Source organism: Anabrus simplex, chromosome 2 (assembly GCF_040414725.1).
Source record: "Anabrus simplex isolate iqAnaSimp1 chromosome 2, ASM4041472v1, whole genome shotgun sequence".
In the NCBI taxonomy this organism is placed as follows: domain Eukaryota; kingdom Metazoa; phylum Arthropoda; class Insecta; order Orthoptera; family Tettigoniidae; genus Anabrus; species Anabrus simplex.
The window spans coordinates 238600867-238625679 of NC_090266.1; positions in this window are offsets into that span (position 1 = coordinate 238600867).

Here is a 24813-nt window from a genome sequence, read left to right on the forward strand (position 1 = left end):
TTGAAGTCTGATATTTTCAAAGATATTGTATTTACGAGGTGACCAGTTACCTGAATGTAAGAAGACACTTAAGGATAGGTTAGCAATATGAATCACAGAATACGTCGAAAGGATGTAACACTAAAACCATTTGAAATTTCACTCCAGTTGAAAGATCCAGTTTCCTTCTGAAATGGAGCTGTAATTGAATTTCCCCTGTTGCTGCCTTTACCAGTAACGGTGATTCATAACGACAATGACATTTGATAATTTAATGTGCTCTGATTGGCTGAAGGAATAGGTGATAAATTTCGTCAGTCACATTTCAATATTGTTCTTAAATAAATCACTGTTCATAAGTTCATTTCATAAATGATCACTTGAGGAAAGAACGTCTTGGTTATCATTCTCGAGTACACTGGGTACCGTGAATGTTAACTGAACCCGCGGCACATACTGTCCATTAAATGCCTTGGCCTGCCCAGTCGACTGCTGTCCAATCAGATGGCCTTACAGTTTTGGGAATGTCACGTGGTCACGTTGTCAGCGTGGCGACATCCTCAGCCGTATTGGATGGCTTTCGTGACCGGGTCCGCTGCCTCACATATCAGAAATTCCTCAATTGGCCTCAAGAGCCTGAGTGAACTCTGTTCTAGCCCTGAATCCAGAAGTAAAATCCGTGAATTGGCTGAGAATCGAACTCCGAGCGTCCGGGTAAGAGAGAGACACGATGCTTCCACAGCACTAGGCATCCTGTTTAAAAACACTTTATTACGGATATATTTGCTTAATGATAGTGTTTAGGGTTACTTTTAGGGTTAAAATGCTGGTGACATCAAATGAGGTGTGTAAGTCCGTACGAAGGAATTTAGTCACTTCCAACTCAACTGCAGTTCGCTGTACTTAGCGGCTTAGCGATCTTGCGGACAATTGGTGGCATGTTTTGACGAAAATTGTTAATTTAAGCGGCCTAATATATATAATAACATGTCCTGACTGACTGACTGACTGACTGACTGAAGGTAATCGCCCACTACACCGCGCCGCGCCGCGCAGCGCAGCCGAGAAGAAATTTCCGTGGTCTGCTTCTTGTGAAATGAAATGGCTTAAAGCCACTGCAGGGAGCCGCGCCGCGCCGCGCGGAACAAGCTTGTGGAATTTCCGCGCCAGAAGCCTCCAGGTTTCTGGAACGGAACTTTTTCCTTTCGGCGCGCTTGTGTGGGCGAGGGTAGAAGGAAGGAATAACGGAAAGAATGTGGTTTCGTGCCTTTCCGGCAGTCCTCGTGAGTCCTCGACTAGTGCCAGCACGCTCGTACCTTCACGCGGTTGGTGGTATTGTGCACTGTACGCCTCTCTCGGCGAAAAGTGGTATTTTCTCGCTCTACACACGGCTTTCTTTTTTTTCTAGTTGCTTTACGTCGCACCGACACAGATAGGTCTTATGGCGACGATGGGACAGGAAAGGGGTAGGAGTGGGAAGGAAGCGGCCGTGGCCTTAATTAAGGTACAGCCCCAGCATTTGCCTGGTGTGAAAATGGGAAACCACGGAAAACCATTTTCAGGGCTGCCGACAGTGGGGTTCGGAACCTACTATCTCCCGAATACTGGATACTGGCCGCACTTAAGCGACTGCAGCTATAGAGCTCGGTACACACGGCTTAACTAGGTTCAATAGTTCATAGAATTTTTCTTGGGACATACGAAAGTAGTGGGAAAATTTACTTCGGTCCTTTAGTAGATCAGGAAATAAATGGTGAAACTCTTCGTACGTTTCCCTTTTCTCATAAATGTTGTGGACCCAAACTTTTCTTTCGCGTTTTTCTTCTTCCTCATTTGCAACTAGCGCAACCGCAAATAATAAGTCCTCCTCGGAACTGGAACTCATATTTCTGTGTGAACTGCACTTCCCCAAGTGGAGAGACGCGGCGCGCTGAGGTGTGCTGTATGGGCGAGGTCTCGGAATATGGCCCTTGGTATGTTCCACAAGCTCGTTCCGCGCGGCGCGGCGCTGTTCCCTGCAGTGGGCGATTACCTTGATACATCATCGCCCAGCCAAAACTACTGGATATAACTTAAAGAAATGAAATGTTGGGAAAACATTTATATTACAGTGTAGGTGTTCACTAAGGAAGGATATTTGGATATTCCGTCGCTAAGGGGGTGAAAAGGGGGGGTACATTTTTAAAATGGGTCTATGTATATCTCAAACATTGAACACCGTTTAAATTGGTATTTGGAATTTTCTTTAAAAATAAAGAAACACGAATTTTTTGTTTTCGGAAAATCCAACTATTGGGATGGGTAAAAATAAGTGAAATGGTGGTTGAATCCTTTTCACGAGGATACTTATATCTCATAAACTGAAGAAGTACAGACTTGAAAATTGGTACATATTGTCTCCTTTAAATATAAAAATACCGTACGCATTGTTTGTTTTCGGAAAAACCACTTAAGGGCGGTTGAAGAAATGTGGAACGGGTATGATTTTTAAAATGAGTATACTCAAAACATTAAACGTTACAGATATTAAAAAAATGTTTTTAAGAATCCCTTTTATTAATAAAGATACACACATTTCTTGTTTTCGGAAAATCCACGTAAGGGCGTTAAAAGAAGTGAAAAAGGGGCGCATTTTAAAACTGAGTAGGCCTACATCTCAAAAATGAAACATGTTACAGACGTAAAAATTGGCATTTGGAATCTGATTTAAAAATAAATAAACACGCATTTTTTCCGGAAAGTCCACTTAATGTGGGTGGGGGGGGGGGATGAAAGAAGTGAAGAAGTTGAACTATTTTATGAGGATGCTTATACCTAAAAACTGAAAATGTTACAGACGTGAAAACTGGTATTTGGAATCTCCTTTCAAAATAAGAAGAATGAAAAATCTGCTGAATTTTGAAAATGAGTATATCTAAAGTATATCTCATACACTTAACATGTTAGAAACGTGAAAACTGGTAGGCCCTATCTGGGATCTCCTTTAAATATAAATGAACATGTATGTTTTTGTTTTTTGCAAAGGAACTTAATTGGGGGGGGGGGGAATTGAAATGGAGTTGAATTCTTTTTATGAGGATACTTAGGCCTATATCTCAAAAACTAAAGATGTTACAGACGTGGAAATAGGTATTTAGAATCTCCTTTAAAAATAAAGAAACACATAGTTTTGTTTTCGGTTTGAGAGAGGAGTTTTTCTCACATTTACAGTCCTATGTCGCATGTTCTAGAGTTAGCTCTTCCAATAGCCTAGTCACTCTTAACTCTAAAAGGCAATACGTGGTTAAATGATACTCAATTTTTCTGTTGTTTTTATACTTGAGTAATTTTCACATAATATCATAGTGCAGTACCCAGGAAAGATGTCTTTTATCAAATTACGAAATCCACGCGAGCGATGCCGCGGGTAACAGCTAGTATACCGGATGGTACAGCTGCCCCTATAATTTCCCGAACATATGCAACCAACTAAGATTTAAATATCCGTTACTCCTTTCCTTCGGAACATCTTACAGCAATTTTATGTGTAGTTAGCCCGATATAGACTTCGCCGCACAATGCACATTTACATGGGACAGTAAATGAGGTACATTTCAAAAACACTGTACCATTTTATGTAGAGCGCAGTGTAATTTTATAGTCATATTTACGAAATATTACTCTTCTGTGAAAAAAATAGCCACTTCTTTAGCTGTAGGTAGAGAATTGCGCATCCGATTGCTTCAAGACGCCATTTTTTCGACAGAAAAGGGCGGTAACTGTGTCATAGAAAACGTGATAGGTTAGGACCAATTACAGACATGTCAATTCACCGCCATTTTGTATAGTCTCATCTCAACGAAATTGCTAGGAACGTGTTTTTCACAGTATTTTATAATCTATGGCACGCAAACGCTGTACAACTGATGTGATAGTTTACGCCATGTAATAACTACCGTTACACTGTTCAAAAAGTCATAAAACACATCAATAAATTTGCGAAGCGAAAACTTTCGCTCTGCTCGTGAATACAGAGTTGTAATAACTAGCCGTTGACGCTGGGAGTAGTTGCGTGGAATTAGGTATGTTAGATATACCTAGACTAACAAAATGGCGCAGTGAGGGTTCGAAACTGCACTGAATTTTGAATCTTAAAGTTTTCATTTCGTACTCGCCATACATCTTTTACGAAGACTTGACTATTCTGAAGTCCCAGATATTCTTCTAAGGAAGTTATAATAAATAGACATAATAATAATTATCGCCACTTAAGCACCGACTACGGACAAATTCATTGTGAATACTACATGAAACATTATGCTGGACTCATTTAACCAAGAAATATGTACATAGTCCGCCTCTGTGGTGTAGTGGTTAGTGTGATTAGCTGCCACCCCCGGAGGCCCGGGTTCGATTCCCGGCTCTGTCGCGAAATTTGAAGAGTGGTATGAGTGCTGGAACGGGGTCCACTCAGCCTCGGGAGGTCAACTGAGTAGAGGTGGGTTCGATTCCCTCCTAAGCCATCCTCGAAGTGGTTTTCCGTGGTTTCCCACTTCTTCTCCAGGAAAATGCCGGGATGTTACCTACCTTAAGGCCACGGTCGCTTCCTTCCCTCTTCCTTGTCTATGCCTTCCAATCTTTCCATCCCCTCACAAGGCCCCTGTTCAGCATAGCAGGTGAGGCAGCCTGGGCGAGGTACTGGTCCTACTCCTCAGTTTTAACCCCGACCCAAAGTTTGAAGCTCCAGGACACTACCCTTGAGGCGGTAGAGGTGGGATCTTCGCTGAGTCCGAGGGAAAACCAAACCTGGAGGGTAAACAGGTTAAGAAAGAAAGAAAGAAAGAAATAGGTACATATGAGGCCGATGACCTTAGATGTTCCCATTTAAACAACATGTATCATCAATAGGTACATACTCTACGCATAGGGATTGGTTGCAAATATCGGGGCTTAAGAGGGACGTGATTCTTTAGCACACTGTGGTATTTGCAGCAAGGTAAACCTGTCTGTACATTCGAGTTCAGAACTTGTATCAGTTTCGAAGAGATAGCGTAGAGTATTCCATTAGTATAGAGATACGAGTTCTGCTCTTTGACGCCAGGAGTGGCTACATGGTAGTAATCACAGCCAACGTGTGATTTTACGAGGGCTTCAGAGTTCGAATCTAGTTACGAGCTTTCTAATTTTATTTTCATTTTTGTAAATTTAAAGGCATTCGTAATTAAGGGATAACTTCCTTGAGTCTCAAATGTCACTTTTCACAGTTACAAGGAAAGCATACATCAGAAGAGAACAATAACATGTGACTTTCATGTGGCAAACGGCTACAACGCATGAAGTGCTCTGCACTTATTATCAGCATTATGACACACCCATTCAAACAAGCAACGGCATACGTTCGACTCGAAGAACGATTGGACTTCACACATAGGGCATATGAAACAGAACGTTGTAATTATTACAGCAAAGTGCGAACATCCACTGTACGTATAGGGCAAAAGCAAATATGTATTCACGGGATGATAATGTGAATATGGTACTACTTTACGGGGAAGCAAGTCAGAATTCACATGAAGCCAGACGCTTGTATCAGGAACGAATTCCTGTACGATGGCTGCCAAATCCAGATAGGCTACATTTCGAAATGTTGAAAGACGGATGCGTGCAACCGGGACATTTCATACATTACCCCCCCCCCCCGTTCGGGATGCTCCAGTGACGTGTGGAAATAATGAAGAAGCTATTCAAAATCCAATATTGCGTACAACCAGCATACAAGCTCTCGGTCCATTGGAAATGAACTGAACATCAGTCATGTATCTGTACTCCGCATATTGCACCGCCATAAATTAAACCCCTACCATCAACAACTACACCTGGAACTTCACGGAGATGACCTTCAAAAACGGATAGAATTTTCCCAATGGATATTGCGAAGAGCTGAAGCTGATGCGGATTTCTTAACGGACATTCTCTTTACTGACGAATCCAGATTTCACAATAACGGAACTGTTAATCGTCTAAACTTCGATTACTGCAGCGCGGAAAATCCTAACTGGATAAGGGGATCTCCATTTCAGGTACAATAGGGCGTCAACGCTAGGTGCCGGGTAATAGGTGATAAGATAATTGGATCCTATTTCTTCGAAGGAAACTTCACGGAACGACGCTATCTACAGTTTCTTCGTGAATACCTCCCGCTCTTATTGGATGACGTGCCCTCTATGACACGGGTGATGATGTGGTTAAAGCAGGATAGAGTTCCTGCACACTAGTCGTAGGCTGTACGGAACCACTTGCATAGGACATACCCTGAACGATGGATTGGACGAGGGATTCCTTTCACATGGCCGACTAAATCACCTGACTTTACTTCACTAGCTTTTTTCCTCTGGGGTTATTTAAAGGAAAGAGTCTATAAACAGGAGCCAGAGAGCCCGAACCATTTACGGTGGCACATCACTGAAGCATGCAGACAGATTCCACAAATACGTTGCAGCAAGCAAGAATGACTCACATTCACCGTGCCCAGTTTTGCATTAACGAAGGAGGTGGTCATTTTGAAAATTTGATTCATTAATCGAATGGCCATGCAAAAGCCCATTGCAACTCCGTCGGTAATAGCTTACTTTACTGTAAATAGCTCTTTTAAGAGCTACTTAGAAACGAACATAACAGAGTACCTGCATCATGAGATCAACATCATGATTTAGATTTGTCATCAACTCACACGAACATTAACAACGACATTTAAAAAACGTCCTACACCGAACTCGATCTACTGACTAACGAGCACCGGTTTCCTCCTCCAACTTCAAGCGCGCTCGGCTATCACCAGCTGCCATTCACCAATGTTATGTCAACACTACATCTAGTCATTTAGCCACCATACTCTCTGTACCTGAAGGCCTTCACTTAAACCGCAGTGGAACGTATAAGTTAGGAAATTTGTTTGGAAGGGTAATAGGGAGGTACATTCAGGGAAACGGGGTAGCCTAGGGAGCGGTGATAAGGGAACAGGGAACTGGAAATCAAGTAGGGATGACATAAAATTGTTAGTTTTGAACTGTAGAAGTATTGTAAAGAAAGGAATAGAACGGAGTAATTTAATAGATATATATTTACCAGATATTGTAATAGGAGTTGTATCATGGCTGAGAAATGATATAATGCAGGGCTGACCACAACGAGGCTCGCGAGCCGCATGCGGCTCTTGAGTCAGTCTTGTGCGGCTCTTGACACCAACCTTAGAGTAAAATTAAATGATACAATTAATGAAATCTAACGACATCTAGCGGCTGGCGGTAGTCAGTAGCAGTGATGTGCGGCTTATCGTTATTAGCGCTGTAGGTCAGTGGTAAGACATGGGAGGTGAAGGTAATTCCGGCGCCTTCCATTTGATAGTGCTTTGAGCGGGAGAGTGTGTCAGTGAGCCAGTGTCGTGAGGTGAAGCCAGTCGCGTTCACGTATAGGCAGTAGCGAGTGTCGATACTTTTCTGTGTGAAGTTCTGTGCTGTTTCAGTACAGTTGTGGCTTGGTGTCCGAACAGTTGCGATGCTGTCTAAGAAGCGTAAATATGAAGACGAGAATCAAGCTTTTAATACCGACTGGGAGGAATAATTCGTTTTTGTAGAAAGAAACGGTAAGCCAATGTGTCTTTTGTGTCAAATAACTTTGTTACAGTTCAAGGCCAGTAATCTAAAACGCCATCGTGACACTAACCACAGCGGTTTCAACAAAGATTTTCCTGTTGGCTCTCAGTTAAGTAAAACCAAACTGAAACCACTAAAGGAAAATCTTCATGATCAGAGTAGGGTTATATCAATTTTTACCAAGGAAGCAGATTTGACAACCGAAGCTGGCTTCATCTTGGCTTTTAATATTGCAAAAGCAAAAAAGCCTTACATGGAGGGGGAGTTTATTAAGAACAACACGGCACAAGTTATTTCTGTTTTAGAACCCGAAAATAAGAAACTGCAGAAACTGATCAACGAAATGCCCGCTGCTAGACACACAATAGAGAGGCGAGTTTCTGTTATTAGTGTGGATATTTTAAATAATTTACAAAATATCTAAGCGAGTGCTCAGCAGTAAGTCTGGCTCCGGACGACTCTACTAATATCAAAGATAAACCACAACTATTTATATTTGTGAGGTATGTGTCAAAGGACTTGCAGGTGGTGGAAGAACTTTTAGACCTGGTTACTTTGAAGGATACTGCTCATGGTTGTGACATTAAAGAAGCCCTGGATGGTGTTTTACAGAAAAACACAGTGCCTGTCGATAATATTGTCAGCATTGCTACCGATGGTGCACCATCTATGACTGGCACTGAACAAGGGCTTATTGGGCTGTAAAATGCTGACACATCATTTCCTGATTTCCTACCTGTACATTGTATTATTCACAGAGAACATTTAGCAGCAAAATATTATACAGGTAGTTCTAAAAATTGTGAACTGTATTCGCTCATGTGCCAAAACACACCGACAGTTCAAATTTTTATAGAAGATATGCACAATGATGAGCTTCCTGATGATGTATCTTGGTACTGCTTAGTAAGATGGCTATCAGTAAGCACTTTTCTTAACAGATTTTTTGAATTACTTGATCTAATCGAACAGTTTATGGAAGGAAAATCTACAGATGTAGTCCAGCATTTATAAACGCTAAACATATCTTTACAAGGAAGACAGTGCTTTGAGCGAGAGAGTGTGTCAGTGAGCTAGTGTCGTGAGGTGAAGCCAGTCGCGTTCACGTATAGGCAGTAGCGAGTGTCGATACTTCCGTTCTAAGCAATATCTTCCTTGTAAAGATATTTCTTAATTGGCCCAGGCTGTATTTAGCTTTCATAGCAAGTTGAAGCGTTTTGGGAAAGACCTTCAGACTGAAATATTTTCTCACTTCAAATGTTTGAAGAAAATTACTGAAAGCCTTCCTGACGTTCAGGTGGAAACTGAAGATTACATGAGTAAAGTGTCTGGCCTTGCTGAAGAAATCAATGGCAGATGAAATAATTTGAGATCACTTAAACCTTCATTTTCATTTCTGGAAAATCCTTTTCCTGTTGATGTTGTGGGCGATGGCAGTCCTGTTTCATCACCAATAACAAAGGATACAGTAGCTGTAGAGTTGGAGCTACAAGAACTGCAATAGGACGAAGGACTAAAAGGACTCAAACGAAGTAGCATTTCTACCATAGACTTTTGGAAGAATGTTCCAGAAGAAAAATACACATTCACAAAACAGTGTACCAAAAGACTAATCTCTATCTTTGGGACTAATTATGTGTGTGAATCACAGTACTCAAAGATTAAATTCATTAAATTTAAATATCGTTCTGAACTAAGTGATGAATATTTAAATGAACTTGTGCGAACTGCGCTTACCAATTATCAGCCAGATTTCAAAAAACTAACAGCAAAAATGAACATTCAGAAAAGCACTTCTCAAAAGTAAAATGTCATACCCTGATGTGTACCTGAAAAATAATGTTCTGTGTAGTGTAGAAAATAAATGTTCCTTCATCTATATATATAAAGTAGCTTGTCCTGACTGACTGACTGACTGACTGACAGATTCATCATCGCCGAGCCAAAACTACTGGACATAAAGAAATGAAATTTTGGGGATATATTCATATTAAGATGTAGGTGCTCGCTAAGAGAGGATTTTTGGATATTCCGTCGCTAAGGGGGTGAAAAGGGGGGTGAAATTTTAAAATGAGTGTGTCTATATCTCAAAACTTTAAAAGTTTACAGATGTGAAAATTGGTATTTAGAATCTTCCTTAAAAATAAGGAAACACGTATTTTTTTGTTTTCAGAAAATCCCAATAGGAGGGGTGAAAAAGGGTGAAAAAGGGGTTGAATGCCTTTAATCAGGATACCGGTACTTATATCTCAGAAACTGAAGATATTACAGACCTCAAAATTGGTACTTTTGATCTCTTTCAAAAATAAAGAAACACGTATTTTTTGTTCTTGGAAAATCCAATTAATGGGAGGGTGAAAAGGGGGTTAATTTTTAAAATGAGTGAATCTATATCTCCAAACATTTAAAGTTTGCAGATGTAAAAACTGGTATTAAGAATCTTCATTAAAAATAAAGAAACACGTATTTTTTGTTTTCGGAAAATCGCAATAGGAGGAGTGAAAAGGGGTGGAAAAAGGGTTGAATGCCTTTAATGAGGCTACTTATATCTCAGAAACTGAAGATATTACAGACCTGAAAATCGGTGTTTGAGATCTCCTTTAAAAAGAAAGAAACACGTATTTTTTTGTTTCTGGAAAATCCAATTAAGGGAGGAGGTGAAAAGGGGGTAATATTTTAAAATGAGTGTATCTATATCTCAAAACTTTTAATGGTTATAGATGTGAAAATTGGTATTTAGAATCTCCTTTTAAAAATAAAGAAACACGTATATTTTGTTTTCGGAAAATCCTAATAGGAAGGGTGGAAAAGGTTGAAGAAAGGGTCGAATGCCTTTAATGAGGCTACTTATATTTCAGAACCTGAAGATATTACAGACCTGAAAATTGATGTATGGGATCTCCTTTAAAAAAGAAACACGTACATTGTTTTTGGAAAATCCAATTAATGGGTGGGGGGGGGGGGGTGAAAAGGGGGTGATGTTTTAAAATGTGTGTATCTATATCTCAAAACTTTTAAAGTTTATAGATGTAAAAATTGGTATTTAGAATCTCCTTTAAAAATAAAGAAACACGTAAATTTTGTTTTCGGAAAATCCCAATAGGAAGGGTGTAAAAGGGTGAATAATGGGTTGAATGCCTTTAACGAGGCTACTTATATTTCAGAACCTGAAGATATTACAGACCTGAAAATTGGTATTTGGGATCTACTTTAAAAGTAAAGAAACACGTATTTTTCGTTTTTGGAAAATCCAAATATTGGGGGGGTGAAAAGGGGGGTGAATTTTTTAAAATGAGTGTGTCTGCATCTTAACACTTTAAAATTTACAGATGTAAAAATTGATAGTTAGAATCTCCTCTAAAAATAAAGGAACACGTATTTTTTGTTTCCTGTAAATCCCAATAGGAGGGGTGTAAAAGGGTGAAAATTGGGTTGAATGCCTTCAATGAGGATACATATATGTCAGAAACGAAACATATTACAGAACTGAAAATTTGTATATGGGATCTCCTTTAAAAATAAAGAAACGCGTATTTTTTAGGTTTTGGAAAATCCAATTAATGGCGGTTAAACAGGAGTGACAATTTGGGGTGAATTTTTTGAAAGACTATATCTACAGAATATCTTGGAAACGTAAAATGTTACAGACGTAAAAAGTGGGTGTTTGGAATCTCCAGTAAATATAAAGAAACATAGGTGATTTGTTTTTGGAAACTCCACTTAAGGGGAACTCAAAAGGGGTGAAATTTAAAAATGGGAATTTCTACAGTATATCTAAAAATCTTAACATGTTACAGAAGTGGAAAATGGTATTTTTTATCTCTAATAAACATAAATACACGTGTATTTTTAGTTTTTGGAAATATCACTTGGGAGGAGGGGGGGGGGTAAAAGTGACTGAAAATGGTGTTGAATTCTTTTAATTCGGCTACTGATATATCAAAAATGAAGATGTTACAGACGTGAAATTTGATATTTTCAATCTGCTTTAAAAGTAAGGAAACGCGTACTCTCTTAAAATCCAATGAAGCGGGGGGGGGGGGGGGGTGAAAGAATTGAAAAATTAATTGCTTAATTGTATGAGAATACATACATCTAATAAAAACTAAAGGAACACGTATTTTTTTGTTTCCTGTAAATCCCAATAGGAGGGGTGTAAAAGGGTGAAAAATGGGTTGAATGCCTTTAATGAGGATACATATATGTCAGAAACGAAAGATATTACAGAACTGAAAATTTGTATATGGGATCTCCTTCAAAAATAAAGAAACACGTATTTTTTTTGTTTTTGGAAAATCCAATTAATGGCGGTTAAATAGGAGTGACAAATTGGGGTGAATTTTTTGAAAGACTATATCTACAGAATATCTTGGAAACGTAAAATGTTACAGACGTAAAAAGTGGGTGTTTGGAATCTCCTGTAAATTTAAAGAAACATAGGTGATTTGTTTTTGGAAACTCCACTTAAGGGGAACTCAAAAGGGGTGAAATTTAAAAATGAGAATTTTTACAGTATATCTAAAAAACTTAACATGTTACAGAAGTGAAAAATTGTATCTTTTATCTCTATTAAACATTAAGAAACGTGTATTTTTAGTTTTCGGAAATATCACTTGGGGTAAAAGTGACTGAAAATGGTGTTGAATTATTTTAATTCGGCTACTGATATATAAAAAATGAAGATGTTACAGACGTGAAATTTGATATTTTCAATCTGCTTTAAAAGTAAGGATACACGTATTCTCTTAAAATCCAATGAAGCGCGGGGGGGGGGGGGGTGAAAGAATTGAAACATTAATTGGTTTAATTGTATGAGAATACATACATCTAATAAAAACTAAAGGAACACGTATTTTTTTGTTTCCTGTAAATCCCAATAGGAGGGGTGTAAAAGGGTAAAAAATGGGTTGAATGCCTTTAATGAGGATACATATATGTCAGAAACGAAAGATATTACAGAACTGAAAATTCGGATCTCCTTTAAAAACAAAGAAAAACGCGTTTTGGGCGGGAAACAATCTTGGAGGGCGGGAGTGTAAATGAGTTGAATTCCTTTCATGAGGACACATAAATCAAAAACTGAAGAAGTTAGAGTCATGATAATGGGTATTTAGAAGATCCTTTACTATTAAAGAAACAAGTATTTTTTGCGGGAAAGTTCACTTAGTGGCGGTGGTGGTGGTGGTGGGGGGTGAGTAGTGTGAAATGAAGTGAAAAAAGTAAATTACTTTTATGGGGATACTTATATCTCAAAACTGAAGGTAATAGACGTGAACGTTGGTGTTTGGAATCCCCCTTAAACATAAAGAAACAAGCCTTCTTTTAATTTTTTTGGGAGGGGGGTGGCGGTAAATAAACTTAACGGCGGTGGGGTGTAGAAGGAGGTGAGATCAATTGATTTTACTCTTATTAATGTTCTTATAAGGATCCTCCGTTGCTCAGGCGGCACCGTGCCGGCCTCTCACAGCTGGGTTCCGTGGTTCAAATCCCGGTCACTCCATGTGACATTCGTGCTGGACAAAACGGAGGCGGGACAGGTTTTCTCCGGATACTCCGGTTTTCCCTGTCATCAGCCATTCGAGCAACACATAATAATAATAATAATAATAATAATAATAATAATAATAATAATAATAATAATAATGTTCCGGACCGTCGTCAAATGTGCGGACAGCGCTGGTAACGGCTCCTGGACGGGTAATGACTAAGAATGCAGTCCGGCCGCGGGTTCAGTGCCGCCAAGGCACCCAATATGACACCACTCCGGATCTCCTGAAGGATTTTATCCATATTAAAAATAATTAAAGGAAAAGATGGCAAAGATTTACGGACCCAACTGACCAGGAGGAATACCTGAGCCTAGACCGGGAAGTACGAAATCGATTGCTGGAAAGGAAGATTGAAAAATGGGAGGAAACGTGCTGTAAAATAATAGAAAACGAGTCAGATCGGGAATTTTGGTGGATTCTCGCAGAAAACGAGTCAGATACGGAATTTCGGCGGATTATATATCTAAAACAATAAGCATTCAATTATATATTTCAGTATAATACCGTAGCGAAGCACGGGTATCTTGCTAGTTTGTTATAAAATGAAAAACGTGTCTTCATTTTATAAACCATTTTCCAAACATGTTCCCAATTTTTTGTCTCCTAAATTTGCGGCTCCCAGAAGTAAGGTTAGTGGCCACCGCTGATATAATGGATCCAGAAATTTTCTCACGGAACTGGAGTGTGTATCGTAGAGATAGGATGGTAATACTGGGAGGGGGAGTATTCATTCTGGTGAAAGAAGAATTTGTAAGCTACGAAAAGTTAAAGATTAGACACATGAAATTCTAGGTGTAAGGCTCATTTCTAAAGATAATAGGCAACTTGATATATTTGGAGTGTACAGACCGGGAAAGGGTAGCACTGACACGGATGCAGAATTATTTGATAAGATAATCAGCTGTGTAGGAAACGACAAGGAAAGAAATGTGATTGTAGCGGGAGATCTGGATTTACCAGATGTCAATTGGGAAGGAAATGCGAACGACAGGAAGCATAACCAACAAATGGCAAATAAGTTAATATGGGAAGGACAGCTGATTCAGAAAGTGATGGAACCAACCAGAGGGAAAAATATCCTGGATGTGGTGCTGATAAAACCAGATGAGCTCTATAGAGAAACTGAAGTAATAGATGGTATTAGTGATCATGAAGCTGTTTTTGTCGTAGTTAAAAATAAATGTGATAGAAAGGAAGGTCTTAAAAGTAGGACTATTAGGCACTACGGAATTTCCGTGGTTGAGAGAGAGGTGAAAGAAGGTGCTGGTTGGAATGGGTCTATCTACTATATCAAAGATTAACTTAAGCTTAAAAAAATGAAGGTTATATTTCTTTTCAAATCTCAAACTTAACAAACTTTTCACTTAGTGAGATAACAAGGTTACAGGTACAAATAGCAGTTTGATACAAGAAAGAAATCCCAAGGGTTGGAAATTACAAGTGCTGAGCTTCCAGCTCCAATTTTACAAGTTTACAACATCGCAAACATTGCGTTTATTTAGACGAGGAGAGAAATCTCCCAATTCAAGAGCACTTTGCTCCAAAGGTTACAAATACGGCCTTCCAAGGCCCCACTCAATATTATATAAAACCCAGAAAGAGTTTACAAGCTCACAGAATTCAACAAAGGAGACTGGCTCGCAATTTCTTACAAGCCTACTCAAGGCAACATTACAAAAATCTTATAATCTCAGGCCTCTCTAGGCACAACCTACAATTTACGATTTTGGTACACAGGGGTATGTATGACCCAAAACACTGGGCCTTCGTGGAAAAAAGAACAGGTTAAATTACTGGCCCAAACACAAAATGTATGGAGGTGTACACTTGCGCTCCTAGAAAACCAAGTATAAAACCCTAATTGGGCTCGCGGCCCGATGATACAGAGGCTAATCCAAGCTACTGAGGTGACTAGAATTAAAGGTTAATTTAATGCATTACAGGAAAAGAAACAGTTACAAAATCGTAGTCACATCAAAATAAATTGAAGGGGAATTCGAGAGGGTAACGCACTCTCTATCCCCGATTTACAGTTTAAGAGTTTATGAAATTTTACATGAAAAGGAAGGAGTTTACATTTTAGAGATCAAACGGATACATAGTTAGAGTTTACTCTTTTTTCTTCTTTTTCTTGCTATTTTGCTTAACGTCGCACCGATACTGATATGTCTTATGGCGACGATGGGATAGGAAAGGTCTAGGAAGTGGAAGGAAGCGGCCGTGGCCTTAATTAAGGTACAACCCCGGCATTTGCCTGGTGTGAAAATGGGAAACCACGGAAAACCATCTTCAGGGCTGCCGACAGTGGGGCTCGAACCCACTATCTCCCGATTACTGGATACTGGCCGCACTTAAACGACTGCAGCTATCGAGCTCGGTAGTTAAAGTTTAAAACCTTCCCCTCCGATAACTTGGCGGAGATAGCTACAGAGATAGAAAACTGGTGGCCATTACCTGGGCTTGTGTACTGCCTGCCGAAGGTGTACTGCCTGTCTTAACACACACACACTCAGTAATTCGACGATCAGTAAGGCAAGGTAGCTTGAATTGTTTTTTTGTTTTGGCTTTTGGCTTTACGTCGCACCGACACAGATATGTCTTATAGCGACGATGGGACAGGAAAGGGCTAGGACTGGGAAGGAAGTGGCCGTGGCCTTAATTAAGGTATACCCCCAGCATTTGCCTGGTGTGAAAATGGGAAACCACGGAAAACCATCTTCAGGGCTGCCGACAGTGGGGCTCGAACCCACTATCTCCCGAATACTGGATACTGGCCTCACTTAAGCGACTGCAGCTATCGAACTCGGTGCTTGAAAAATTCGCAGCTTATATGCCCGAGGAGAGGTTTCGAGAAGGTTCTGGACTAAATCCGGACACGCCCTCTCTTTTTTATTGGCCGAACAAAAATCTACAAGAAACCTGTGATAGGCTGAAAAATAAATACAAAAATTTCTAATTGGCCAGATTCAAAAGCTGGTGGGATGTGAAGGAAGTGTTGCAAACCTTGAAATAACAAAATAAACTAACGTTGATTTAGTTACGAAAACCTAGAAACACAAAACTCCTTTAAATCACAAATTCTTCCACCTTGCACCAGAGTGCATGACCTCAGTTTTTTGTAAGGACATCTATGGAGAAAGGTTCAGACTACTTGCTGTACACCAAAACAAAACAAATACATCCAGTCAGTTTAGGAAACTTCAAAATAACACAATACTCTCTTATTTATGAGTGACATCTTTTCATTAATGTCCCAACTTCATGCAGTAGCTGTTTCACGTTTTGTTTGATAGATAGATTTCCTTAAGGTGCTTTTTTAAATGTGCGGGGTGAGGTGTACCTCCCGGTGCAATAAGCGTACCGGGTGAGTTGGCCGTGTGGTTAGGGGCGGGCAGCTGTGAGTTTGCATCCGGGAGATAGTGGGTTCGAACCCCACTTACAGCAACCCTGAAGATGGATTTCCGTGTTTTCCCATTTACACACCAGGCAAATGCTGGGGCTGTATCTTAATTAAGGCCACGGCCGCTTCCTTCCCTCTCCTAGGCCTTTCTTATTCCATCGTCGCCATAAGACCTGTATCGATGCGATGTAAAGCAAAATCATAAATAAATAAAATGTGATTAGTAAGACTGCATTCACTGCTCACAGTGCAAGTCAAGGCTGTCTTTGTCATCTTGTGAACTCTGACTAAGACTACTATTTTCTTTAGATCGTCTTTCTACTCATACAGAATAGAATAAAATTCTCCCAGCCCCCTACTTGTGGATCGCTGAAACTGGGTAGAGAGCATTCGTTTATTGCAATTCATTAATTTATATGCATGCATTACGTTCTCCTCTTTCAATTATTTGACTGTTATTACGCTAGGTACGCCTATAATTTGTTTTGTCCTAGGCGTTAAAACTGGATAGAGAGGATTCGTTTATTGCAATTCATTAATTTAGAAGCATGCATTACGTTCTCCTCTTTCAATTATTTGACTGTTATTACATTAGATATAATTTGTTTTGTCCTGGGTGTTAAAACTGGATAGAGAGCATTCGTTTATTGCAATTCATTAATTTAGATGCAAGCATTACGTTCTCCTCTTTCAATTACTTGACTGTTATTACGCTAGATTTAATTTGTTTTGTCCTATGCGTTAACAGTGTTATAGAGTCTAGGACAATATATGTATCTTCCCTTTCCTTAGCTTATTTTGCGCGTACTTTTGTGTCACGTGTGTTATCCTACCATTACAACATACATAATAACTGAACTGAATGAGTGGATGACTGGATGAGTTGGTAAATGTATGATTTCGTGGTTAAATTGTTGTCGTGCGTGAATAAATGAATAACTCTTCTCACCCCATCACGGATAGCGAAAATAACTGGGGAGAGAGCATTCATTGATGAATGAGTGATTGTTTGAGTGATGGACTGAACTGAACATTCCATTGAATGAAATGTCTGAGTGTACGAATGAATGGACTGGATTCAAGTCGTTTCTCCCAGTTGCGGATAGCCACCAAATGTAGAGAGAGTTTCATGAATTATGTTCAAGTTATTTCATCAATTTACAATCAAGCACTAACGTACTCATACAGACGCACACGAAATGCTGTCAGTTGGTACAATTAATTTTATTTACATATATACACAAATCAACACACACATATAACCTTAATCACCGTATCACAAAACAAGAACACTTCACTTGTAGAATATCAACAAAGCTACCATCTTGAAAGAGTTGACAACTGACACCGAATACCACAGAGGTTACACTTTGAACCACAGATGAAAACAGATGACTATTGATCAATTCAACATGGAGACTGCCTAACTTGCCATGTCAGCCATGTGCTACTAAGCAATAACTCTCTTCCAATAACCTACAAACCACAACTAACAGTAACTGACTCAGTAACTGACTCAGTAACTGACTTCACCGTCAAGATCGCCTATTTATATATGTGCCTAGCCAGGCGTCTAGAAAGTTACGTTACAAAAAAGCTACCTTCTTGAATATTCTAGAGTGCGTAATCCATAGGTCATAATGTACAGAATATCCTCAGTTGTTCTAGTGTCCATACCATTCTGGAAGTTACAGTGTGTTTCACAATTACGGATTACAATTTATATATACAGGTAAGGATAAATGATATAATATTAATTTGCAGGCATTTACATTAACTGAGCTCATATGAATATTTATATACAGCGCAGTTCAAGACATAACCTCACACTTATCATACTTATAATACAAATACCTTCATGAGATAACCTCGCATACAGTACGATCGTTCGACTACGTAAATAAGTAACACTCCACAGCTATACATAAGAGTAATAATAATAACCGTAATCTTAAAATAATAATAATTCGATCTGAACTGTGTTCATGCCCGAATGAATGAATAAACCCTCTCCTCTCCCAGCCACGGATAGCCACCAACTGGGGAGAGAGCATTCAGTAATCGACGAGTGCTGACCCAAGTGCGATAACAGGTAGGCTATAACTTGAAAACAATATTCACTCACCCATGGGTAACTAATACAAGTATCGAACTCGAAATATTATTTTACGATCGAATTAGTATTATTTTACGATTACGGTTATTATTATTACTCTTATGTATAGCTGTGGAGTGTTACTTATTTACGTAGTCGAACGATCGTACTGTATGCGAGGTTATCTCATGAAGGTATTTGTATTATAAGTATGATTTTTTTTCTACTCATATACATATAATTTTCAGCACCACCCAAATATGCATTTCCCATCGTTCTCCTGTGGACAATATTTTCCGTTAACTACTAAAATTCTGTATGCGAAGTAGACGTTGTGTACACGTTCAGCGATACCGACAACATCGTGCTTTGGCTCCCCCGAAGTGCTCTATATTCTGTGTAATAAATGAAGACGATGGCGGCAGTGACAATAACGATTGTGAATCCATCTGGGAGTCCAGGCCAGCAACACCGAGGTAAAGAAACAATATAATAATAAAGTTGACATCGCATTCTTCTATTCACGTACGGATGCAGAATTTTATGTCTACCACTTAGTCCCGTTTCCTGATGCGGAGTTGCGGATGAGGTGAGATGAAATTATATGTCATGTTTTACGGCTAAATGCCCTTCTTGACGCCAACCTCAGTTGAGCTAATGAATATGAGACGAAATGAAATGGCGTATGGCTTTTAGTGCCGGCAGTGTCCGAGGACATATTCGGCTCGCCAGGTGCAGGTCCTTTAATTTGACACCCGTAGGCGATCTGCGCGTCGTGATGAGGATGAAATGATGATGAAGACGACACATACACCCCGCCACCGTGCCAACGAAATTAACCAATGATGGTTAAAATTCCCGAGCCTGCCGGGAATCGAACCCGGAACCCCTGTGGCCAAAGGCCAGCACGCTAACCATTTAGCCATGGAGCCGGACATAAATATGAGATGAATGGCAGTAAATTAAATTGGGCAAAGAGGTGGAAGGAATCGGCTGTGCCCTCTGAATAGGAGCTGTCCCGGTATTTGCCTGAAAGTGAAAATAGGTAAACGCAGAAAACCATCCTCAGCACAGCCGACTAAGTATACAATACTACAAAACTCTAACTAAAAGAAGTACTTTTTAAAAAGAAAAGAGGTGGCGGTGCTCGCCGGAACTTCTTCCCGAACTGAATTCCACACTTTGTTCATATCACCAGTTGTACCATCTTCTCTTTTACAACTGTCCCACTCTGAAGAAATTTTCACTTCCATCTGTTTTTTGGCCCTAAACTCGTAAAATATTTCAACAACCAACAACCTAGCGTTTTATTTTTCGGATAGAGCCACTCGTTTCTCTGGAAGGAGTCATTTTTCTGAGTTAATGTACAACAATCGGCCCCATCATGGTCAGAATTGCTTACCTCTTGAACTTCAGTAAATCTATCGACTCTTGCAATGTTTTCTTCATATTTACTTGATTCAGTGTTCACACGTACAGGAGATACTTCTTGTGTTCTGTTATTGCGGACCGATACAAAATAATTCGTTCATTTATTCATTTCATTTCTCCAACTTGAGAAACACGTGCATTCCTTGCTCCTACTAAAGAACTATGAACTCGCTTGCCTCGGCAGCACAAAACAGGTGTTTATGCTTTTAAAATTATTTAAAATCAACGAAAGAAGTTAGATTTAAACATACTTTTTATGATCTGCTTTACGTCGCACCGACACAGATAGGACTTACGACGACGATGGGATAAGAAAGGTCTTTTCTTTTTTTTTTTCTATTTGCTTTACGTCGTACCGATACAGATATGTCTTACGGCGACGATGGGATAGGAAAGGCCTAGGAAATGGAAGGAAGCGGCCGTGGCCTTAATTAAGGTACAGCCCCGGCATTTGCCTGGTGTGAAAATGGGAAACCACGGAAAACCATCTTCAGGGCTGCTGACAGTGGGGCTCGAACACACTATCTCCCGTTACTGGATACTGGCCGCACTTAGCGACTGCAGCTATCGAGCTCGGTGGGAAGAAAGGTCTAGGAATGGGAAGGAAGCGACCGTTGCCTTAATTACGGTACAGCCCTAGCATTTCCCTGGTGTCAAGATGGGAAACCACCGAAAACCATCTTAAGGGTTTGCCAACAGTGGGGTTCGAACCCACTATCTCCCGGATGCAACTCACAACTGCGCGCCCCTAACCGCACGGCTAACTCGCCAGTCATCCGTTAAATAAAGTGCAGGTTTACGCGCTATCTTAGCTTTGCGTACTGGGGCGTGCTTGTCGAAGTCTGTGTAGAAGGAAGTTAAACCTTTCATCTTTAGAGTCAAGGTCATTTGTAAATAAAATGTCATGCCATGGAAAGGCAGAAGCATCTTGTAGGTGGAGTTAAATGTTAATGTGTTTCGTATCTCTACAGGTCATATATTTTGGTACAGTAGGGGCGATTGGGAATTAGAATTTGGGGGGGGGGGGGGTCAAAAATTTAGAAACAACAAAGAGTACCCGCTTTTGTGGGATATATGAGACGGTTGGTGTGCGGACGGGGGGGGGGGGGGGGGGGGGGAATACTCTACGCATCAAAACTGAAGAAAAGATTGTAAGTTTTTATGATCTCTGAGCGAATTTCGACGGAGAGTAAAGGATGATAGTTCACCAACTGACGTGCGGTAATAATAGTTCTTTTTTGAGATTTTGATTCAATACTAAACAATAAAACTTTCACCAAACGAACAATATTGCACACGTAATACAATTAAATAAACAATTTAAAATCTTTCAGTAGTCTATTTTACAACAGACTAAGAAACAATCAGACACTAAAGAGACTGTCAGACAGACGAATGCGCGCGGCAAACGGGTGAATCATACCTCAGTGTCCATGACCTAGCTAAAAAAAATACCCCTGCTACCCGTCTTCACAGCACATGCAAATTCTCCACTACTTGATATGTCGTTATACCAGGTGTATTCATAAGTCTTTTTCCAGTTTAACTATGGGATGGCGCCAGCGAACAGCATGCAGCGTATGCATTTGACACATACGTCAGTTTGTTCGTCTGATATTAATCTACCAACACACACAAGTTGAGTCCGCAAAACACTAGCGTGTGTGTTGTATCGTTCAATAATCGTGTCGGAGTTTGTGCCTGAAAAAGAACATTTGCGACAAGAGTAGTATAATTGGACAGTTCGGCGGCCGCCTCCGCCTCCGGGCTCCCAGGGGCCCTCCGCCTCCCGCGGGAAATTTGAATTTTGGCGGGAAATATGAATTCTGGCGCGAGACTTGAATTTGTAAACAAAGCCACGTGCTTTTTGACAGCTGTCATCGACAACAACGCATCGCTAACCTCACTGCTGCCATCTTGACGGGCCTAAACCTCAGTGGTACCAACTTTACCTTACTAGCGCGAGATTTGAATTGGTAAACAAATCCACGTGTTTTTTGACAGCCACGTGCTTTTTGACAGACAACAACGCATCGCTAACCTCAGTACTGCCATCTTGACGGGCCTAAACCTTAGTGGTACCAACTTAACCTCACTAGCGCGAGATTTGAATTTGTAAACAAATCCACGTGCTTTTTGACAGCTGTCATCCGCCATCTTTAAACTACAGAGCACCGTGCTGCCCTCTTTATCGTAGTAGCTACAAATTCGTCACCTGTCATCCGCAGTGCTGCCATCTTGGCGGGCCTAAACCTCAGTGCTACCAACTTAACCTCACTAGCGTGAGATTTGAATCGGTAAACAAAGCCACGTGCTATTTTGACAGCTGTCATCCGCCATCTTTAATCAGGAGAGCGCCGTGCTGCACTCCATGTGGTGGCGGCAAATTCGAAGTGCTTTACAAACTCACGTGCTTTTGCCATCCGCCATATTTAATCCAGAGAGAACCGTGCTGCCCTCTTTGTGGCGGTGGCAAATTCCACGTGCTTCACATAGTCACGTGCTTTTTTTCTGACAGCTGTCATCCGCCATCTTTAATCAAGAGAGCGCCGTGCTGCTATCTTTAGCTAGATAGCTTTGAAATGTGGTGGCGGTAAATTCCACGTTCTCTTGTTTGGAAACAAAGCCACGTGCTTTTTGTCATCCGCCATCTTTAATCTAGAGAGCACCTTGCTGCCCTCTTGCGTCAGCTGTCATCCGCCATCTTTAAACTACAGAGCACTATGCTGCCCTCATGCGGGCAATTTCGTTAGCTATCGTCCGCCATCTATAATCTAGAGAGCACCGTGCTGCCCTCTTTGCGGCGGTGGCAAATTCCACGTGCTCTTGTTTGGAAACAAACTCACGTGCTTTTTTCTGACAGCTGTCATCCGCCATCTTTAATCAAGAGAGCACAGTGCTGCAATCTTTAGCTGAAATGTGGTGGCGGGAAATTCTACATGCTTTAGAAAGCCACGTGCTTTTTGTCATCCGCCATCTTTAATCTAGAGAGCACCTTGCTGCCCTCTTGCGTCAGCTGTCATCCGCCATCTTTAAACTACAGAGCACTATGCTGCCCTCATGCGGGCAATTTCGATAGCTATCATCCGCCATCTTTAATCTAGAGAGCACCGTGCTGCCCTCTTTGTGGTGGTGGCGAATTCCACGTGCTTTACAAACCCACGTGTTTTTTTGACAGATGTCATCCACCATCCTTTATCTACAGAGCGCCGCGCTGCACTCTGTGGTGGCGGACAATTTGAAAAGCTGCCAAGAGAGCATCGTGTTGGCATCTTTATTCTTTGACATGTGGTGGCGGCAAATTCCACATCCGCCATCTGATAGCACCGTGCTGCGCTCTTGATCGTAGTATTGGACAATTTAAATGAAGCGATTAAGTATATAATCGAAGAAAGTACTCGATACAACATATGATCAGAACATCGATTTGTTCTAAGCAACGAGCTAGAATAACATAGAGAGGCGGAAGCGCTGCCTGGGTGAAGCTAATAGAACGAAAGTCCGCCATGTTTCCTGTGGTCACATAAGCAAGGGGGCATGGCCTTTAAATGACGAAAATGTAGAAAATACGCATTTTAGAATCACCGGCGGAGAATTAAAGACCGTTGCCGATAGCTTGAAGCATTACAGCGAATACCGCCACTTCATCATATTGCGGCAGGAGGCCAACATCACGATCAGTTGATTGTAGGGTAGTTCGAAATCATCGCACAGTAACATACGAATAGGCCTCGAAATCGGAACAAGAGCGTTACCCTGCTTGGATGTTGCGGTTAAGCGTAAATTAGAATAAAAACGATGGACATAAATATTTATGACAGGAAGCCTTAAAATCATAGGGACCTACAATAGGTTACAACCTCATTCTGTTCATATTTTTAAAATTATTGCATCCTCATGAGTACTGTGTTTTTCCCACGGACTCAGCGACGGATCCCACCTCTACCACCTCAAGGACAGTGTTCTGGAGCGTGAGACATTGGGTCGGGGAATGAAACTGTGAGGGAGGGCTGCACCTGCTATGCTGAACAGGGGCCTTGCGGGGGGGGCAGATGGAAGCGGCCGTAGCCTGAAGTTAGGTGCCATCCCGGCATTTGCCTGGAGGAGAAGTGGGAAACCACGGAAAATCACTTCGAGGATGGCTGAGGTGGGAGTCGAACCCACTTCTACTCAGTCGACCTCCCCAGGCTGATAGAATCCCGTTCCAGCCCTCGTGCCCCTTTTCAAATTTCGTGGCGGAGCCGGGATTCGAACCCGGGCTTCCAGGGGTGGCAGCTGCTCACGCTAACCAGTACTCGACAGAAGCGGCCCATGAATACTTTACCACAATAATCGTTTAGTGTAATTATTTATTATAATATAGGGGGGATATCATGTTTCTCCCATTACCATATCATACTGGGATTACTAGCTGGAAGGTAAGCTTGAAAGTTGTCCATTATGAAGTGTGGCATAGTTTTAAAAACCAAGGCAACAGACATCTACAATAAAGGCTGTATACATTTCAAAAATAGCAGTAAAATACTGTATTTACCACACTTACTGTACGTTAGAACGAAATAAGTGGTTTTTTTTGTGGTTACGTTTTCTTGGTTTTGGGCGCTCCATTTCCTTTATTTGTAAATGTGAATGAAAATTAAATAGGGCTGGAAATGTACAGAGCATAAGCAACTGAATTGAATGGGATACCATTTATCTCTTTTCGCCCTCACAACGCATTGTTCCGTT